Here is a 19,637-nt window from a genome sequence, read left to right as displayed (position 1 = left end):
GGCGGGCAGGAGCTGCTAAGAGGACACAGGAGCCAGAAAGGAGGAGCTCCCACTGACCAAGAGCTGGGAAAGTTGAGTAACAGTGATAAGAGTGGGCTATAACCCACTAAGTAAAATAAGACCCCATTAGTTCAAACTGATTAAACCACGAACAAAAAAGCACATAAGCAAGAAGGGAAAGGTCATCTAACGCAACTAACAGATTTAGAGAGAACGGCGGACTGAGAAAATTACCCTTTTGCAACTATCATACGAATAATTGATTTAGGCAAGAATCATCAACGAATGTGGAGACTAGCTGTGGGTCTCTCACCCCTAATTACTGCCTTTGAGAGGACACTTAGCAGGAGCTAGACAATTAAGTCATGTTTGATCATCTCAGCTCAGTGAGCTGGCTACCATTGTGCTTATCCTCATTTTACAGATTAGGAAACTGAAACTTAGGGCTTCCCTGGTGGCGCAGTGGTTAAGAATCTGCCTGCCAGGGACATGGGTTCGAGCCCTGGTCCGGGAAGATCCCACATGCTGCGGAGCGACTGAGCCCGTGCACCACAACTATTGAGCACACGTGCCACAGCTGCTGAAGCCCGCGCACCTAGAGCCCGTGCTCCGCAACAAGAGAAGCCCGCGCACCACAATGAAGAGTAGCCCCTGCTCGCTGCAACTAGAGAAAGCCACGGGCAGCAACGGAGACCCAACGCAGCCAGAAATAAAATAAATAATAAATAAATTTTTTAAAAAAAAGGAAACTGAAATTTAGGTATGAAGCAACCAAGGCCACGTGTTCTGGAGACAGGACTCAAAGCCAGCCAGAGCTGTCCCTCGTCCCCCAAGCCCCATGACCTTCTGCCTGGGCTGAGTAGGGACCATGGGGTCTCCGGTGCCCTGAACTCTAGTGGGTGAGGGAGGACAACCTGTGGGGAGGGTGGGTGTAGCTTTGGGAGCCCCACAGCAATTGCTGCTGGCCGGAGCTAGAGGCGTGATGTAGGCAGGGTGACAGCTGTTGTCCTGGTTCCTCGTCCAGTTCCCCTAATTTAGGCATGAGCCTCTTGCTTTGCCTTTAAAAGCAGAGTTAGGGGAGGTGTTAGAATTAGCCAGATATTCATCTCATATCTCATTTATCTTGGCCCATGTAAACATGGACTCAAACCTCTCCAGTCACCAGAAAATTTGCGTATCTTTCTTCCAGGAACAGCCACGAAGACCAGGGCCGATCTCCTGTATTTCTGTGCACATCAGGGCCTAATTTACACACGGCCTCATATTCAGCTGTCCTGAGTTGTCTCTGAATAATCTCTATAAATAACTACAGAGGCACTGACAGGATTAAAAGGTTTCCCTCATGCCACTCCCATGGTTAAATGTAAACATTCAAAATATACCTCAACTTGGAGAATCCTGCTTTGAGAATGTTTATTATTATTTGTTTTTATTTTAAGTACATCATAAAAATGGAAGGGATGCAGGGCCTCTGTCTTTCTCTGGATAGTCCCAAGTCATATGTCTGTTTCCTGCTCTAGAGGAATGTCTTTTGTGGTTATATGAGATCACATGATGGTCAAGGGAGTTTGTTGAAGAAAATAAGGATCTTATGCTGTCAAATTTTCAACCAACATATCACCAGTTTTAGAAACTCTGGAATAAATGCCACCAAAAATAAGGAGACAAACCCTTACAAACCTATAGCAAATGGAAATCCTGGCAATAAATAGTCAAGATGACTAGCTGGCTTTTGGCCAATTTGGTTATCATTTTTGATAAAATGTCATTCTTTTCCTGGTTTTCAAATCACCTTTTATTTATAGATTTTCAAGCTGCTTTCTTTCCTTGGAGTTAAAGTAGCATTTTAAAATTTTTAAAATTAAATTAAATTAAAAAATAAAAATATCCAAAAAAGTGGCATTTTAATTTAGAGATTGTTTATTGAAATTGTATTATAGTATCTAATTGAATAAAAAACAAATATTAAGTTCTGTTTACAAAAGGCTCCTTGCTCTTAAATGGGTAGATTCATGTTTCTCTGTTGGAATAAAAATTAAAGAAATATCACCTCTTAGAGAAAGACAGTTCATCACAGTAATTAACACAAGAGGGTGGGGCACATACAGAATGATTATACCCTTGAAGTTCAATGTCACTGAGAAGGACTACACAACCATTTGATGCAATAAAGTGTCAAAATGTCTGAAATGCACACTCAGTGTTACCAGATGAAGTCTGAACAAACACATGAGGCCTTTGGGCTTCTATAATTTAAAACGTATTTCATCAACTATCAACTCTCCCCATCCCAACTCCTCCCAAATTTTGATATTTTGTCAGGTTCGAAGAAGAAATTAAATCTAACTAGTTGTGTTTTTACCCTTTCCCCTAACCTGGAACACATAAGCTTCGTGTTAACTAATCCGTACTATATCCACTTTGCAATGAAAGATAGCTTTCATCTCTTTGTTACTAGAGAAGAAATTGTTTACTTAATCGGAAGGTAAGTTAGAGACCCAAAAGGAATCTTTAAAATAAAAATTTTGAAAACATTTTTTGAGGTCTGTTGAATCAAAATCAATACCATTTTTGAGGATTTCAGTATCAAAAATATTGATTAATAATAAACCATATAAAAACCTTGTAAGATTCCCATTTTATAGAGGAGGGAAATGACACTCTGTTATTTACAGAATTACAGCGAATGAACGACAGAACTGGTATTTAAACCCAAACCATTCAGCATTTCACAGGACACCACCCTTCATGGCTTTCTCCCACTCCCACTTCCTCTCCAGATGCCTTCAACACGTTGCCAGAGGTCACCTCCCTGACTCCCCAGAGGCCCAGAGAAGAGTGAGGAGATGACATTACGCATCAGTGATTTTTAGCCCCATATAGAGTCTGGGACTATAGTTTACTTTTTCTGTTTTTCCCCAAATTCTCACCTGGCTGGAGGTTAATTCACCTCAGATCCTGGCCTGCTTTCTGGTGCACAGTGAGCTTTAGCAGGGCACTTTCTGGGAGGCAGTGTTCCCAGAGATGGGCCATTATGTATAATTTGTTTATAGGCAACATCCCTTTAGTGATTAACTTGTAATAGAATACAAAATGTTCTCCCCTGTTACAGAATGTGATCAGTAAATCCATTTTAGTGAATGAATATAAGGGTTATATTTTATTTCCTTGAGTAAAAGTGTAATTTTCTCTTTGGGTATAAGTTTGGGAAGTGGCCCACCATAAGTAGTGAATAATCAGAAAGCATTTCTGCGTCTCCTTCAGAGCACAAACAAGCAAAAGATGTGTTTCCTGACCCCGAGGATCTTACAGTTTTATTCACATACATTTAAAAATGTTTTAATGAATAATGGTTCGCGAGAGTATATGACAAATGTCAAAGTAATTGCACATACAGGAAGTTCTATAAATCATCAAAAGAAGGGTTGTCTCTGTCGTAAAAGGGAGCTTTGAGATAAGTGGGCTTTGAAGGATGGATGGGATTTAAAGAGAGAAAGTGACATGAAGATGACATTTAAATGAGCAGAGGTGTGGTCATAGAGTGAACAGGATGTGTTTAAGAATACAGGGTATAGGGCTTCCTGGTGGCGCAGTGGTTGAGAGTCCGTCTGCCGATGCCGGGGACACGGGTTCGTGCCCCGGTCCGGGAGGATCCCACAATGCCGTGGAGCGGCTGGGCCCGTGAGCCATGGCCGCTGAGCCTGCGCGTCTGGAGCCTGTGCTCCGCCACGGGAGAGGCCACAACAGTGAGAGGCCCACGTACCGCAAAAAAAAAAAAGAATACAGGGTACGCCAGGCTGTTTGGAGAAAAAAATTTCAATTAAGAAGCAATAAAAAATAAGGTTGAAAAGGTAAGATATGTCTAGATTATATAGAGTACTTGAGTACACTTGAGTGTACTTGGAAATTTGGACTTCGTTTTATAAGAAATAAGCATGTATAGGTATAACCTTTAAAAATTGTGAGTCACTATTTTGTACACCTGTAACTTATATAACATTGTAGAGCAACTACACTTCAATTAAAAAATAAATGAATAAAAAAGGCACATACATTAGTCAAAATTACTTTGCATATAACATAATAAATTCAAGCTAGTTTAAAAGGCAAGAGAAATTTTTTAAAAATATTTATTTATTTATTTACTTATCTTGGTTGCACCAGGTCTTAGTTGCAGCATGAGAGATCTTTAGTTGCCGCGTGTGGACTTCTTAGTTGTGGCAGGCATTCGGGATCTAGTTCCCCCCACCGGGGATCGAACCTGGGACCCCTGCATTGGGAGTGCAGAGTCTTACCACCAGGACCACCAGGGAAGTCCCGGCAAGAGGAATTTTTTACAGAATTTGGAATATCTTGCACATGGTAATTACTTTACATATAGCTGTTATATTGAATTGAGGTTTTAGAATAATCTTCCTTTAATATGGATGGGAAAAATAAAGAGAAGAACAAAAGATGTGATGAGGAGAAGAGGATGGCTGTGAGAACGGCTATTAGATGACCTTGAGCTCAATAAAAGAGAAGTTGAGGTCATTTTAATTCAAAAATCTTTTGCTCCACATCTCATTCCTTGGGATACCTTGACCATTCCCAAAAGGCACGTTTATGACAGAGAAAACTGAATATTTCTGGCTGTTTTCTCTCTTCCTTTTGTGCAGCCAGAGACGGTAAGTTTCCCATCAAAGGAACACATTTTCATCAGAGGAGGTTTTTCCTTTCCTCTCCGCTTTGTATTATCATCAGGCACACAAACTATTTTAATCATGTCTCATTCTGCACAGAGCAGGACAAAGTCAGGTAATGCTATTTCTTTTTAAAAATCGGGGAGGGTGTCCCTGGTGGCGCAGTGGTTAAGAATCCACCTGCCAATGCAGGGGACACGGGTTCGAGTCCTGGTGCGGGAAGATCCCACATGCTGTGGAGCAACTAAGCCCATGTGCCACAACTATTGAACCTGAGCTCTAGAGCCCGCGAGCCACAACTACTGAGCCCATGTGCCACAACTACTGAGGCCCACGCACCTAGAGCCCGTGCTCGGCAACAAGAGAAGCCACCTTAATGAGAAGGCTGTGGACTGCAACGAAGAGTAGCCCCCACTCACCTCAACTAAAAAGAAAGCCCGCATGCAGCAAAGAAAACCCAACACAGCCAAAAATAAATAAAAAATAAATTTATAAAACAAAAAAAAAGAAGGGAAAGGACAATTCATTGTATATTGGAGAGTCCTAGTTTTTATAGTTCATTTTTCTTCATTATACATCTCAATCTTACTTTATTTTGAGAATTAATTCAGAGGGCAAACTTCGCTCAGCCTGTTAATATTAGAATAAGCAGCTGTGAAAGCAAGATTTGTTTTAAAAGCTGTGAGTATAAGTCAGACAAAATCAATATTACTTCATTTGTTCAAAGAAGATTGTTTAAAAAGCAAATTAAAAGGAACATTAAGATCAGAGAGGAAGGCAGTCTGAGAAATGTAAACGAGCAAATAGTCTCATATCTTTTTTTTTCTTTTAAGAAACAATTATGGGGCTTCCCTGGTGGCGCAGTGGTTAAGAGTCTGCCTGCCAATGCAGGGGACACGGGTTCGAGCTCTGGTCCAGGAAGATCCCACATGCTGTGGAGCAACTAAGCCCGTGCACCACAACTACTGAGCCTGTGCTCTACAGCCCGTGAGCCACAACTACTGAGCTCGTGTGCCTGGAGCCCATGCCCTGCAAAAAGAGAAGCCACCGCAATGAGAAGCCTGAGCACTGCAACAAAGAGTAGCCCCCATTCGCCACAGCTAGAGAAAGTCCGCGCACAGCAATGAAGACCCAACGCAGCCAAAAATAAATAAATAAATTTATGGGAAAAAAGTTATTTAAAAAGAAAGAAACTATTATGAACTTGTGTGACTTTATAGGAAGAAAACCTTAATGTAGCATTAAACTGCAATTGCTATTATTCCAACTTTATTTAAATTATTCCAATTTTAGGGCTTCCCTGGTGGTGCAGTGGTTAAGAATCCGCCTGCTAATGCAGGGGACACGGGTTCAAGCCCTGGTCCGGGGAGATCCCACATGCCACAGAGCAACAAAGCCCGTGCACCACAACTACCGAGCCTGTGCTCTAGAGCCCAAAAGCCACAACTACTGAGGCCACAAGCCACAACTACTGAAGCCCTCGCACCTAGAGCTCGTGCTCCACAACAAGAGAAGCCACAGCAATGAGAAGCCCGTGCACCGCAATGAAGGGTATCCCCCACTCGCCACAACTGGAGAAAGCCCACACGCACCGAGTACCCAACGCAGCCAAAAATAAATAAATTTATAAAAAATAAAAAAGTAATTCCAATTTTATTTCAAATCCTTTTATGTACACTTATAAACTTTACATTGTAATAAGTAAGATAACACCTAATATGTTCTGTTTTGGGTTTTTTCATCTTTTTATTTTATATAATCATGTCCATGTACTAACATTAATTAGCACACTTACCATTTTAATATCCTTATAGCATCCTATCATGTTGACATAACCCTAAGTATTTGGGAATTGGAGAGCGCGTTAGAGGGTTTTAATACCATTACAAGGCTTTTCTCCAACTACAATCTGACTTCCTATGTGTAGAAGAACAGCCAAGCGGAGCAGTATAAACGCAGAGCAAGGAAAGCCTTTATGTGAAGGATGTTATTATGGTTGGTATTTTCAGGAGTATGGTCTTCTTAATAACTTCTGTCTGTGAGTTTTTCTTTACCAAAAAACCAAACTGGGGCAAGGTAATAATCCACTTCAGCGTGCTGGAGGAACAGGCTGAAGAGACCTGTGCCAGTTACCGAGTTATTGTCTATTAGCACGAAAATCACCCTTTCATACTCTGTGATGTTGGAGCTAGGACTCTGAAAACCACATTTCCACTTTGCCAGCAACTCCATGCCTGGCTCTGTCACTAGGAGCACTAGGAGAAGTCTATCTTTCAGCCTCCTATCGTACCTCCTGCTGATAACACCTAACATGGAGCCATGTGGCAAAGGAGAGATGTTACATCTCACAGAGCAGCACAAAGAAAAGTCGATTTAGGGCTGAGAGACAATGGCTTACTAACTGGCACAGGTGCTATATCAAGAAGGAGTGGTGATAGACCATATCTCGGCTTTGTTCCTATATTTTAAAAGAGGTGTGATGTTAGTACCTTCCATCTAGTATAATGCTGAATCCATTTTAAATATGTACTCTTTATAATGTAAAGAAATGAATGTTCCATTCCTATTGTTTTTAGATATTTATGTTTTGTCAAGAAGACATTGCTTCTTGACATCTATCAAAAGAGCTACATTTTTATTATTTTTGTGTTACTATTATGGGTAATATAGTTGACCTTACGAGTGTTATCTTAGTTACATGTAAGTGGACTGGCGTGGCCGTCCGGCAGGAACAGGATGGAATCCCACTCCACGTGAAATCTGGTTTGGATGTTGAGAATGATGACACCACACATACACCAAAAAGTGTTTAAAGATTTATTACTCATGCAATGAAACTTTTAGGGAAGAGCAGAGCAGGTTCCCAAGTTGGTACAAAAGTGGCTTGAGACCACATAGCACAGGGAGATCAGCTCGGTGCTTTGTGACCACCTAGAGGGGTGGGATAGGGAGGGTGGGAGGGAGATGCAAAAGGGAGGGGATATGGGGATATATGTATATGTATAGCTGATTCACTTTGTTACAAAGCAGAAACTAGCACACCATTGTAAAGCAATTATACTCCAATAAGGATGTTAAAAAATAAATAAGTAAATAAACTTAAACTAAAAAAAAACAGTGGATTGAGAGAGAGGAAAGGGAGACTGGTTTGCCTTTTATTATGGTTAAAGGCTGGGCCTGTGGTTTGAACTTGTGTGGTCTGGGACTTGTGTGGGACTTGAACTTCCTTCTGGAGCCAAAGGAGGGAGAACCTAGGCTTTCTTATCAGCTTGTCCAAATGTGGGACTGAACGGGAAGAGAGAGGGGTGGAATTTGAAATCTACCAGCAGTCAAACTTCAAAAATGGAGTCATATCAACCGATGGAACAGAATAGAGAGCCCAGAAACAAACCCACACATTTATAGTCAACTGATCTTTGAAGGGGGGGTGGGGGGCAAGTCTACACAATGGAGAAAGGATAATCTCTTCAATAAGTGGTGTTGGGAAAATTGGATACCCACATGCAAAAGAATGAAATGGACCTTTATCTCACACCATATACAAAAATCAACTCAAAATAGACTGAAGACTTAAACATAAGACCTGAAACTATAAAACTTCCAGAAGAAAACATAGGGGGAAAACTTCTTAGCATTGACCTTAGCAATTATTTCTTGAATATGACACCAAAAGCATAGGCAACAAAAGCAAAAATAGACAAATGGGACTGCATCAAACTAAAAAGCATCTTCACAGCAAAGGAAACAATAAGCAAGGTGAAAAGACAAACTACAGACTGGAAGAAAATAATTGCAAACCATATATCTGATAAAGGGTTAATATTCAAAATATATAAGGAACTCCTACGATTCAATAGCAAAAAAAAAGACCCACCAACAACAACAAAAAACTAACCCCAAACAAACAAACAAAAAACAACCAAACAACCTGATTAAAAAGTAGACAAAAGATTTGAACAGACATTTCCCCAAAGACAAATGGCCAATGGGTATGTGAAATGGTACGGGACATCATCAATCACCAGGGAAGTGCAAATCAAAACCACAAGGAGATAGCATCTGTCAGGATGGCTATTAATAAAAAACAAAAGATAACAAGTGTTGATGAGGATGTGGTAAAAAGGAAACTCTTGTACTTTGTTAGTGGGAAGGTAAATTGGTATAGCCGCTATGGAAAACAGTATGGAATCGCCTCAAAAAAGTTAAAAATAGATCTACCATATGGTCCAGCAATCCCACGTTTGGGTATGCACCCAAAAGAATTAACACCAGGATCTCAAATACCTGCACTCCCGTGTTCATTGCAGCATTATTTACAATAGCAAAGATATGTCCATTGACAGATGAATGGATAAAGAAAATGTGGTGTGTACATACAATGGAAGATAAACCAGCCATTAAAAAAAAAATCAGGAAATCCTGCCATTTCTACAAAATGGATGAACTTGGAAGACACTGTGCTAAGTGAAATAAGCCAGATACAAAAAAACAAATACTACACAATACCATTTATACCAGGAATCTGAAATAGTCAAACTCACAGAAGCAGAGAATAGGATGGTGGTTACCAGAGGCTGGCAGGAGGGGGTGTTGGTCAAAGGATACATAGTTTCCTCGTCAACACTCTGGTGGTTACCAGAGGCTGGCAGGAGGGAGGTGTTGGTCAAAGGATACATAGTTTCACTCAAAAAAAATGGAGTCAGACTGTTATATAAATCTCACTTTGTGTATGGGCTGAATTGCCTCCCTCCAAAAATATGTCGAAGTCCTAACTCCTAATACCTCAGGATATGATCTTATTTGGAGATATAGTCTTTAAAGAGATAATTAGTTTAAATGTGGTCATTAGGGTGGGTGGGCCCTAATCCAATATGACTAGTGTCCTTATAAAAAGAGGAGACTAGGACAGAGACATGAAAGAGGGAAGACCAAGTGAAGACACAGGGAGAAGACGGCCATCTACAAACTAAGGAGAGAGGCCTCCTAGAAGAAACCAATCCTGCCGACACCTTGATCTTGGACTTCTGGCCTCCAGAACTGTGAGGGAATATGTTTCTGTTGTTTAAGCCACCCAGTCTGTGGTCCTTACTTATGGCACGCCTAGCAAACTAATATAATTGGTTGTAATAACTATACTTTGATACATCATTAAATTTGATGAAGATCCATTAAACTAGATGAAGTTGAGCATCCTAAATTATGTTCTGAATATGAGTGTATTCAATTTCTGACTTCTCTTGGGGTACAGCATAGAAGAAAAACACAATAAAAGAGAGGAGAATAAAAGAGAAGAGACGAGGGTGCCCATCTAGAGAAGAGAGGGTGATCACGGAGGAAAGGATCTTATCAGCACCATGCGTTGGCCTTTGGTTTAGGCCTGAAAAATCCCCTGAGGGTCAGTTTGTTGAGCTTCTCTTCCCTGGCAGCGGAGTGGATTTCTTGATCAGGTTTTGACCACTGGGAATATTCGCTTTTTCTGATTTGCTTAAGTAGCACATTTGAGAGGAGTGTTATAAATAAAGAACTACCTCTGGCTGGGAAAGTGAGTGACTGTGTGTGTGTGTGTGTGTGTGTGTGTGTGTGTGTGTGTGTAAGCACGTGACATATCCCTAGCAGACCTCTTCCACTTATTGTCCCATTCTTTGCAGCTGAGTCTGGGAATAGCTACCGAGGCTGAGATTCTCTGTTAAGACCAGCATGGATCTCTTATCACCAGGATTGGATTGTCTTTTCTGGAAAGAACTTCTTTTCTGGAAAGAACTCCTGGAGAACCAGAGTGAAATGTCCATCAGTTTCATCTGGGGCAGACTCTGTTATAAGCAATGTCAGTGGTTTAATCTCACTGATCTCAGCTCCTCCGCGCCTACAAGGCTGTGGGCCGTATCGCGGGATGGATAAGAGTGTAGGCTCTGAAGTCAGATTGACCTGTGTTGGAAGCTTGGCTTTTCCCAATGACGTGCTTTTGGGCAGATTTTAACTGAATCTGTTTGCAAGTCCACACATGGGAATAATGACAGCGCTCACATCCAGTCATTTGTGATAGGAACATATAAAACACTTAGGCGTGGAAAATATAAAAGATGGAACAAATATTATGACGGTTATTGTGATGTTCCTTAGGCTTCTTAGAAATTGAAGTAAGAGCGTTCAGCCGTATTTTCACGGCTCCTTCTGTTTAACAATCTCGGCCTGAGATCAGTTAGCGACACTCTCCTCTTCTTAACAGTTAGTGTGGGCCTCAACACAGATGGGGAACCGCAGGTTACGATGGCTGAGGACTTTGCCCTTGTGTACAGACTCAGGCTGCATCCCAACTCCAGCTGGAAAAAACCATGGAGGTTTTGGGGGATCAGAGCGCCGTATTTCATCCCACGTGCAGGGAGCGCTCCATCCATTTGCCAGGACGCCCAGTCTTTTCTAATCAGGGCACTAACTTTAGACACAGGAAATTAGCTGACACAATTCTGAAAGGTAAACTAATTTCTCAGTCTAGCCCTCCACCCTCTGAGAACAATGTGTCTGCTTCCTCTGGCCCTTGTCAAAAGACCCCTCAAGAGCCACAAAAAACTGGCTTTCATGTCAGGAATACCTTCTTTAATTATTTCTTAATTGCAGTGTCTGGTTTCTTTGGTACCGATATTATTGCTGTGTTGGATCTTATTTAATTAGCTAGGGTGGTTCATTTAACTGGCATCCTTATCATCTGTTCACATAATTCAGCTGCAATTTGGGTTCTCTCTGCTGGTGTATTATCAGCCCCACTGTGTCTTTGCTGCGGTAGCTCTGCTCTTGACAACTACCCGGGTGTCTTGGGTTTCTCTGAAAACATCAGCGTCCTAACGCTCTTAGGTACAGAGCATTCTTTTGTAAGACTTTTTCTCCTTTATAAAAGTGGTTGGTACCAATTCATTCAAGGTTCCTTTGAACAGTTCTGTTGCTTCTGCAACTGTAGGTGTGTTGTACTTTGATCTTTCTGGCAAATATTCTATCATCTATTATAGTTAAAGGAGTATATTTATATAACGTATCTATCTCATTATGCTATGCTATGGCTGATCAGGATTTTCTCTAGTTAGGTCTCTTTAAACAAGACATATCCGGTTTCCTTATCCAGGCAGCAAAGCACTAATTTTATTATAAGTAGATTTTGTCTAATTTAATCTTGACCTCGGCAACATTTCCTAATAGTTCACTTGCTCAATTTTCTAGTGATATTAGAAAAAGAATTTAAAGAATGTTACAACATTGACAACATTAGCTGGAGACAGTAATTGTTACCGTAATTTGGAATTCTTTGCCAGAAAGAAATCTGGAAGCAAAGCGTAGGTGACAAAAAGGATGCAGTGTTGAAAAGGGAATCCATGTTTTAGGTGGGCACCATGCCTGGATGGTTCTTGGGGTGTCCCCAACACGAAGATTCCGTGTTCTCTAAGGTGCACAGAATTGCTCAACTCCTCTGCAATGCTCCAGTGTATTCCTTTTCACCCTGTTCCTTCTCCATCACCATTACAGTGTTATTTCTAAGCAAATACTTGCAAGTCAGCAGGACCAAATAAGGAAACACCAGTTGTTAATTTATGGTATCTTAGGATCAAAGCTAAACCCACTCTAATATTTTTACTACATTAAAAAAATAAAAGGGGCTTCCCTGGTGGCGCAGTGGTTGGGAGTCCGCCTGCCGATGCAGGGGACATGGGCTCGTGCCCCGGTCCGGGAGGACCCCACATGCCGCGGAGCAGCTGGGCCCGTGAGCCATGGCCACTGGGCCTGCGCGTCCGGAGCCTGCGCTCTGCAACGGGAGAGGCCACAACGGTGAGAGGCCCGCGTACCGCAAAAAACAACAACAACAAGAACAAAAAAAAGCCAGCTGACAAAAGACTTATGTATTCAAAGGAACACATTTTAAAGAGATGAGAAAGTACATACAGGTTTTCTAAAGTAAATGCTCTGAGAAAAGGGAGAGGAGACAAATCGCTTTCCCCGTTTCAGCAGGGAGAATTAAGACTCTGATTTTAGTTTGTATTTGTCCTTACATAGCCAATGCAATAACGCATCCATACTGGCTTTCCTTCCTTCCCTGCCCACTTCTCCCTGGGATCACTTAAAATCCACCCCTGGAAAGCCTGCTTAGTAGGGACCCCCAAGTAGGTTACTCATAACAAAGGCACTCTATAACAAAAAGTGCTCTATAACAAAGCATCATAATTAAAAGGCAAAAAACTTGGGGGAAATATTTACTACAAACGAGGGAGAAATAATATTCTAATATACTAAAATATGTGCAAATTAATTAAAATACCAAACCTTCCCCCAAATTGCAAATTTAAATTAGAAATCATTTTCCCCATCGGTTATTACACACTTTTAAAAGATAATATTGTATTTAATCAAATCTAAGATGCATTAATTACATGATGTACCATCATGTTATGAGCCATTGAGAAAGGAAAAATGCTACCTGTTCAACCATAACCCATTTTTTTCACTTTCATGTATGATTTTATTTAATGTAAAATAAAATGAAAGCATCAAGCCTTGAACATGGGCTTCTGAAATGTGAATTTCTGATGTTTTTGAGTCAGATTTGGAATTCAAATTTAGAGTCTCTCCTCTAGAATTTTAATTATTGCAAGCTTTGGCCTATCCTGAATGACAATTTACATTATATAATAATTATCACCTAAATGGGCACAGAATCAAGAAAACAGAAAACCAAATATAAACACTGACTACTATTAACACAACCCTTTAATGGGTTGAGTGCCAGCAACATACAAGTTTTGTTTTTGTTTTTGTTACTTATACTTATTTTAAAAGAGGCTTATATTTACGGGAAAATTGCGAAGATAGTACAGAGTTTTCATATACCTCATACCCAGTTTCCCCCATTATTAACATTGTTCATGAGTAACGTCCATTTGTCACAATTATTGAACCAATATTAATATTCTCTTATTAACCAAAGTCCCACATTGTATTCAGATTTTCTTATCTTTTACCTAACATCCCATTTCTGTTCAAGGATCTCACCCAGGACACCATATTATATTCAGTTACAATACCATGTCTTCTCAGGCTCCTTTTTTCTGTGAAAGTTTCTCAGACTTCCCTTGTGTTTGAAGACCTTGACAACTTTAAAGACTGGTCAGGCATTTTTACAATGTCTCTCGAGTGGGATTTGTCTAGTATTTTCCTCATTATAACACTGGGGTTTTAGGTTTGGGGGAAGACAAACATAAAAGTAGAGTGCCATTTTCATCACATCATATCAAGGGTACAGACCGTAAATATGACTCATCATGGCTGGTGTTGACCTTGATCATCCGGCTGAAGTAACATTTGTCATGTTTCTCACTGTAAAGTTATTCTTTTCCCCCTTGTCCATACTGTCCTCTTTGGGAGGAGTCACTATGCACAGCCCACACTTAAGGAGGGGGAGGTCACGCTCCACTTTCGAAAGGGCAGGGTATCTACGTGGAACATTTGGGATTCTTATGCATGAAAGATTTGTCTTTTTTCCCTCATGAATTTATTTATTCAATCTTTTTTTTTGTGTGTGTGGTACGCGGGCCTCTCACTGTTGTGACCTCTCCTGTTGCGGAGCACAGGCTCTGGACGCGCAGGCTCAGTGGCTATGGCTCACGGGCCCAGCCGCTCCGCGGCATGTGGGATCCTCCGGGACCGGGGCACGAACCCGCATCCCCTGCATCGGCAGGCGGACCCCCAACCACTGCGCCACCAGGGAAGCCCCCAATCATTTTTATATCAGTATGCACTCGTCGATATTTATTTTATACTTTGGGTTGTAATCCAGAACTATTTTATTTATTTTGTTGCTCAAATTGTTTCAGCTTTGGACTTTGGGTGCTCTTTCAGTTGGCTCCTTTGTCCCTTTGACATACCGCGATCAATGTGGGTTTTTGGTTTTGGCTTGGGGTTTTTTTTTTAACACTTCCTTATTTTCTGCCACTGCAAGATGCTCCAGAATCATCTCATATATTTCCTGCCCAGTCCTAGAATCAGCCATTTCTCTAAGGAGCCCTGTTTACTTTTTTGAAGAATGATTTTTAACACCAAGACCTGGGCACTAGGTATGCTCATTACCACCAGGGTATCAATTCTTCTTGTCCTTTGCAGCTGACAGAGTGAGGAAATACATGTGTGTATACTAAACCATGTATATACAATACATGTATCTATAAATAATTCTAAATTTAACCATCTGTACTGATATTAAGCTAAACACGAGTGCACACTGATGTCTCCAGCTCTAATCCATTACCGCAGGGATCATTCTGGCCTCCTCCCCTTCCTTTTCTGTAAATTCCTGCTTCACTGTAGAAAAACTGGCTCGCTATAGAAAAAATTTTTCCTATTTCTTTAATTTTGTGTGAGATGCTGGATGTTCACTAAATTTATTTCACGATGTAGGTAGTCAAATCATTATGTTGTACACCTTAAACGTATACAGTGCTGTATGTCAATTATATCTCAATAAAACTCGAGGGTAAAAAAACATGATGTGTTCCTTATAAGTTTATCAGCACAACATGTTCTCCGTCTGCCAAAAAAGATATTCAGGGCTTCCCTGGTGGCGCAGTGGTTAGGAATCCACCTGCCGACACAGGGGGACACGGGTTCGAGCCCTGGTCCGGGAACATCCCACGTGCCGCAGAGCAGCCGGGCCCGTGCGCCACAACTGCTGGGCCTGCGCTCTGGAGCTGCAGGCCGCGGCTGCTGAGCCCACGTGCCGCAGCTGCTGGGGCCCGTGCGCCTGGAGCCTGTGCTCTGCAACAAGGAGGGGCCACCGTAGTGAGAAGCCCGCACACTGCAACGAAGAGTGGTCCCTGCTCGCCGCAACTAGAGAAAGCCCACATGCAGCAGTGAAGGCCTAACGCAGCCAAAAATAAAATAAATTAAATAAAATAAATTTAAAAAGAAAGATATTCATACTCTAGTCCAAAAGAAAGTACTATGGCTCATCAAAATATAATGTCCTTAAAGGTTTTCATAGGTCTAAAAATAAAATCGGTTGTAACTGCTTTTTAAGGAGGAAGCAGTTTCAGCATGCTTGATCAGCATATATCATTGATTTAAGTTTCTCCACAACATAAAGTTTGTCTTAAGCTCTCACTTGCTAGATCTACAATATGAGTATAGGCTAAGCTGCTGTGACAAAAAGATTGTGAAACACCATGGCTTTAAAAAGTTAAAAGTTAATTTCTTTTTCAAGAAATAGTCTAGAGGTGAGCAGTCCAGGATTAGAGAGACGGCTCTGGCCTGTGGGATCATTCAGTGATCTGGGTCCCATTCCTCCGGGTCCCTTTCGGCATCTGCTGTCTGTGCCCCCTCCCAGGGCTCCGTCCTCATTGTGTGGTTGGAGCTGACTCACCTCCATCCATGGCCCATGGGAAGGAGGGAAGACAAACTCAAGGTCACACATCTTTGTCTCCTGTTCACACCCAGCTGTAAGGAGGCTGGGAACTACAGTAGCTACGTTAGGTGGCCATGTGCCCTGCTAACGCTCTTAGAGGTTCAGTCCCTAAACAGGAGAAGGGAGGATGGGTGTGGGTGTGGGATCCATTAGCCGTCCCAGCTATGCTGCTGTGGTCCCGAGAGCTAATATCAGTCTCTAGAGTTGACTGCCACAGTCACTGCTCTTAGTGTTCACGTCTGTCTGGCATATATGCAACTCTCCCCATCCAAGTTTCCCTTTAACACGTGTGGCCCTACTTCTCACCTGCCCTTGCCAGTCTCAGAGTATCTGACTCACTAGCAGAGACCACTCCTTTCTCAAATCTTTAAATCCCTGAACTCTGAATTCTTGGACAATACAGCTAATTCCCTTTAGGGCACAGACCTTCCAAATACAAAAGTCTGAAATGGTCTCCAGGGTATCCTCCTCAAGCCTGGAATCTTCCATCCCTTCAAACATCAAAAACAAACAAGTGGGCTTCCCTGGTGGCGCAGTGGTTGAGAGTCCGCCTGCCGATGCAGGGCATACGGGTTCTTGCCCCGGTCCGGGAAGATCCCACATGCCGCGGAGCGGTTAGGCCCGTGAGCCATGGCCGCTGAACCTGCACGTCCAGAGCCTGTGCTCCGCAGCGGAAGAGGCCACAAGAGTGAGAGGCCCGCGTACCACACACACAAAAAAAGGCTCTTCCTCTGAGGGAAAGGAGAGCTCAGGCTTCCAGAGGACGGGAGAAATATTTTACTTTAATTCCTTCCAGGTGGGTCTACAGCAATGAAAACAAATTGTAGGGCAAATATCAGTAGATCTCCATCCTACATTAAATTATAAATAAATCTCTATGCTACACATGTATTAGGGGCCTGAATTATATCCCCCTAAAACTCATATGTTGTAGTCGTAACTCCCAGGACCTCAATAATGTGACCTTACTTGGACATAGGGCCTTTAAAGAGATAATTAAGTTAAAGTGAGGTCATGAGGATGGGCCCTAATCCAATATGACTGGTGTGTTTATAAGAAGAGGAAATTTAAGACACAGAGTCGTACAGAGGAAGAGCATGTGAAGACACAGGGAGAAGACAAAAATCTGCAGGCCAAGGAGAGAGGCCTCCTGCCGACACCTTGATCTCAGACTTTCAACCTCCAGAACTGTGAGAAAATAAATTTCTGTTATTTAAGCCACGCAGTCTGTGGTACATTGTTATGGCAGCCCGAGCGAACTAGCTAACTAATAAACATGATTTCTGAGCAAAAGGCAGGTATTGTAGCAGGAGATTTAGAAACATTTGCTGATTTGTAATTATATATTAATAACAGTAGGATTTAGCTTAAGGAGTAGGGACCCAAGTCTGGGCTTCTGAATTTTAACTTTTTTACTTTTAATTTCTTTACTGTCCACCTGGCCTGGTACCTGCCATGTAACTTCTCTAGACCTTGGATTCCTTATTTATTATACAATGAAAGGCTTTGACTAGATCCTCTTTAAGCAATCAGTTTCTGAGTCCACGCTTGATAAAATTGTTAGAAACCCCCAACTGAGTAACTCTATTCCAGCTTTCACAAAGTGTGCTTTGTGCAATGCTGGAACTTAAAGATAACGGACACCTCCACAAAAAGAGGTCAGATAAATCTGGGAAACACTGTATTTTATATCCCACTTTTGGAAAGATGTAAGGCCCATTAGCATCTGAAAGGATCTTTAAAAAAAAGTCCTATAGGAAAGAAAACTGTTGGTTTAACCTAAGCTTATGGGAACCCAGGACAGTCTTTCCCAGTTTGCAACCTTTATGAACATCCTGAGGGGCTAATATTCCACAGCTCTTGCTTGGACAATGCTGGAGTGTCACGTTCCAATATGAAAAGATAATTATCCTGACGCTTGTTAAACGGTAGCGAGACTTTTCAGGAGTATTGCGATAGGGGTTTAATTTATTACAACAGGGGAGAGAGATGGGGCTCAACTCCGAATACAGCAAGGATAAGTTTTATGATAGGCAAGGAACAGAACGAGAGGGTCAGTGGATGCAAAATTACTAACAGGGGACATCAAGAGTTGGGAGAGGGGGCCTTTGATAAAAACCGACCTAACAGGACTCTTGCTGAATGCTGGCCAGAGTGATCAGATTATTAGAGCGGGGGTAGGAGGGAGGAACTTGGCCAAGTATCAAAGGTGGGAGGATACTTGCTAAAATAACTTAGCAGGATTCTTGCTAAAACTGGGCTCGGCAGGCTAAAGACAAGGCCTAAGGACGTGGCCTGGTCAAAAAGAGGGCTCAGTGGAGGCTGATTCAAGTTTGGTTTGTCACCAGGTCCATCTGTGACAATCATAAAAAGCTGCTGCTGTGAAATCTGTATCGCTCAATCTTCTTTGTTCTCAGTAAGTAATTTCAAGATAATCTCATTTTCCAAGAGGAAAAAAGGATGGGAACCCAATAATAGGACCTGGACTCTTGATTTCGGTCTAATTACTGTACACCGTCTACTGTGAACACAGTCCGTGCCTGAAGTCAGCTGGCAGAGAGGCTCATCTTGATGGTACTGACCCAGCGGCACCGGTTTTGGATCTGACAGTGTCAGGCACTTGTCCCCGTTCAGATATTCGTCAGGCAGTTTCCAACGACCCGGAGGAGTTAAACGACACGGGAGCCCCAGGGCCAACGGTGGCCAAGAAAAATCCGAAGATTATTTCAATCCACGGTGTTACCCTATCCGCTCCCTTCTCTGTCTGTCACCTTCCTTTATTCACAGCAGCTGTAGGACATTTCTATGGTAAGGTGGCAGCAGCCCGTTTCACTGGAACAGCGATCTGCGTGCAGTGAGAAGGCTGTGTTCACGACAAATGTGGCGAAAACAGTGATGGTGTTTTTCCCCCATTAAACTTCACTGTTTATCAGGAAGCTGTTTACGATAAAGGCTTGAAACCCAGTCAGAACGGGATGGGGTTACATAAACACTTCCTTTGCACCTACACACATCCTTGGGACTAAAACGAAACCCTAAGACAATTAAATAATGATGAAAGTGGAATGGATATAAGAACTGCCTGGTTCAGTGATTCCACATCCTACTGGATTAGCATTAGCTGGGGAGCTTGCCAGGGTCCCGCTCCCTGAGTTTCTTGTTCAGTTGATCTAAGGAGGGAGAGGGAGGGTTACTCTGAGCTTTTTAAAAGAAAACACATGTTAATAATCTGCCCAGGTGACTTTAATGTCTAACCAGGTTTGAGACCATTGATCTATTTCAGCCTCCTTACTTTAAGCGTGAGGCCCAGAAAAGGGGAGTAACTTTTGAAAGTTCACACAGCTAATTAGTGACAAAGCCAAAAATATAAAACTGGCATTAAGCAGCGCTGCAGGTTTTAAGAGGTTTTCTTAACTTCACCTGGTAACCCCAGCTGGCACAAATGTTCATTTATGGTCTTAGCGAACAAGGTAGAAAATCTACAGGCTTCTGACAAGCGCTCATCTGCATTCACTCGTGAT

This window comes from Phocoena phocoena, chromosome 14, assembly GCF_963924675.1.
Source record: "Phocoena phocoena chromosome 14, mPhoPho1.1, whole genome shotgun sequence".
In the NCBI taxonomy this organism is placed as follows: Eukaryota; Metazoa; Chordata; class Mammalia; order Artiodactyla; family Phocoenidae; genus Phocoena; species Phocoena phocoena.
This window is presented reverse-complemented; position numbering follows the sequence as displayed.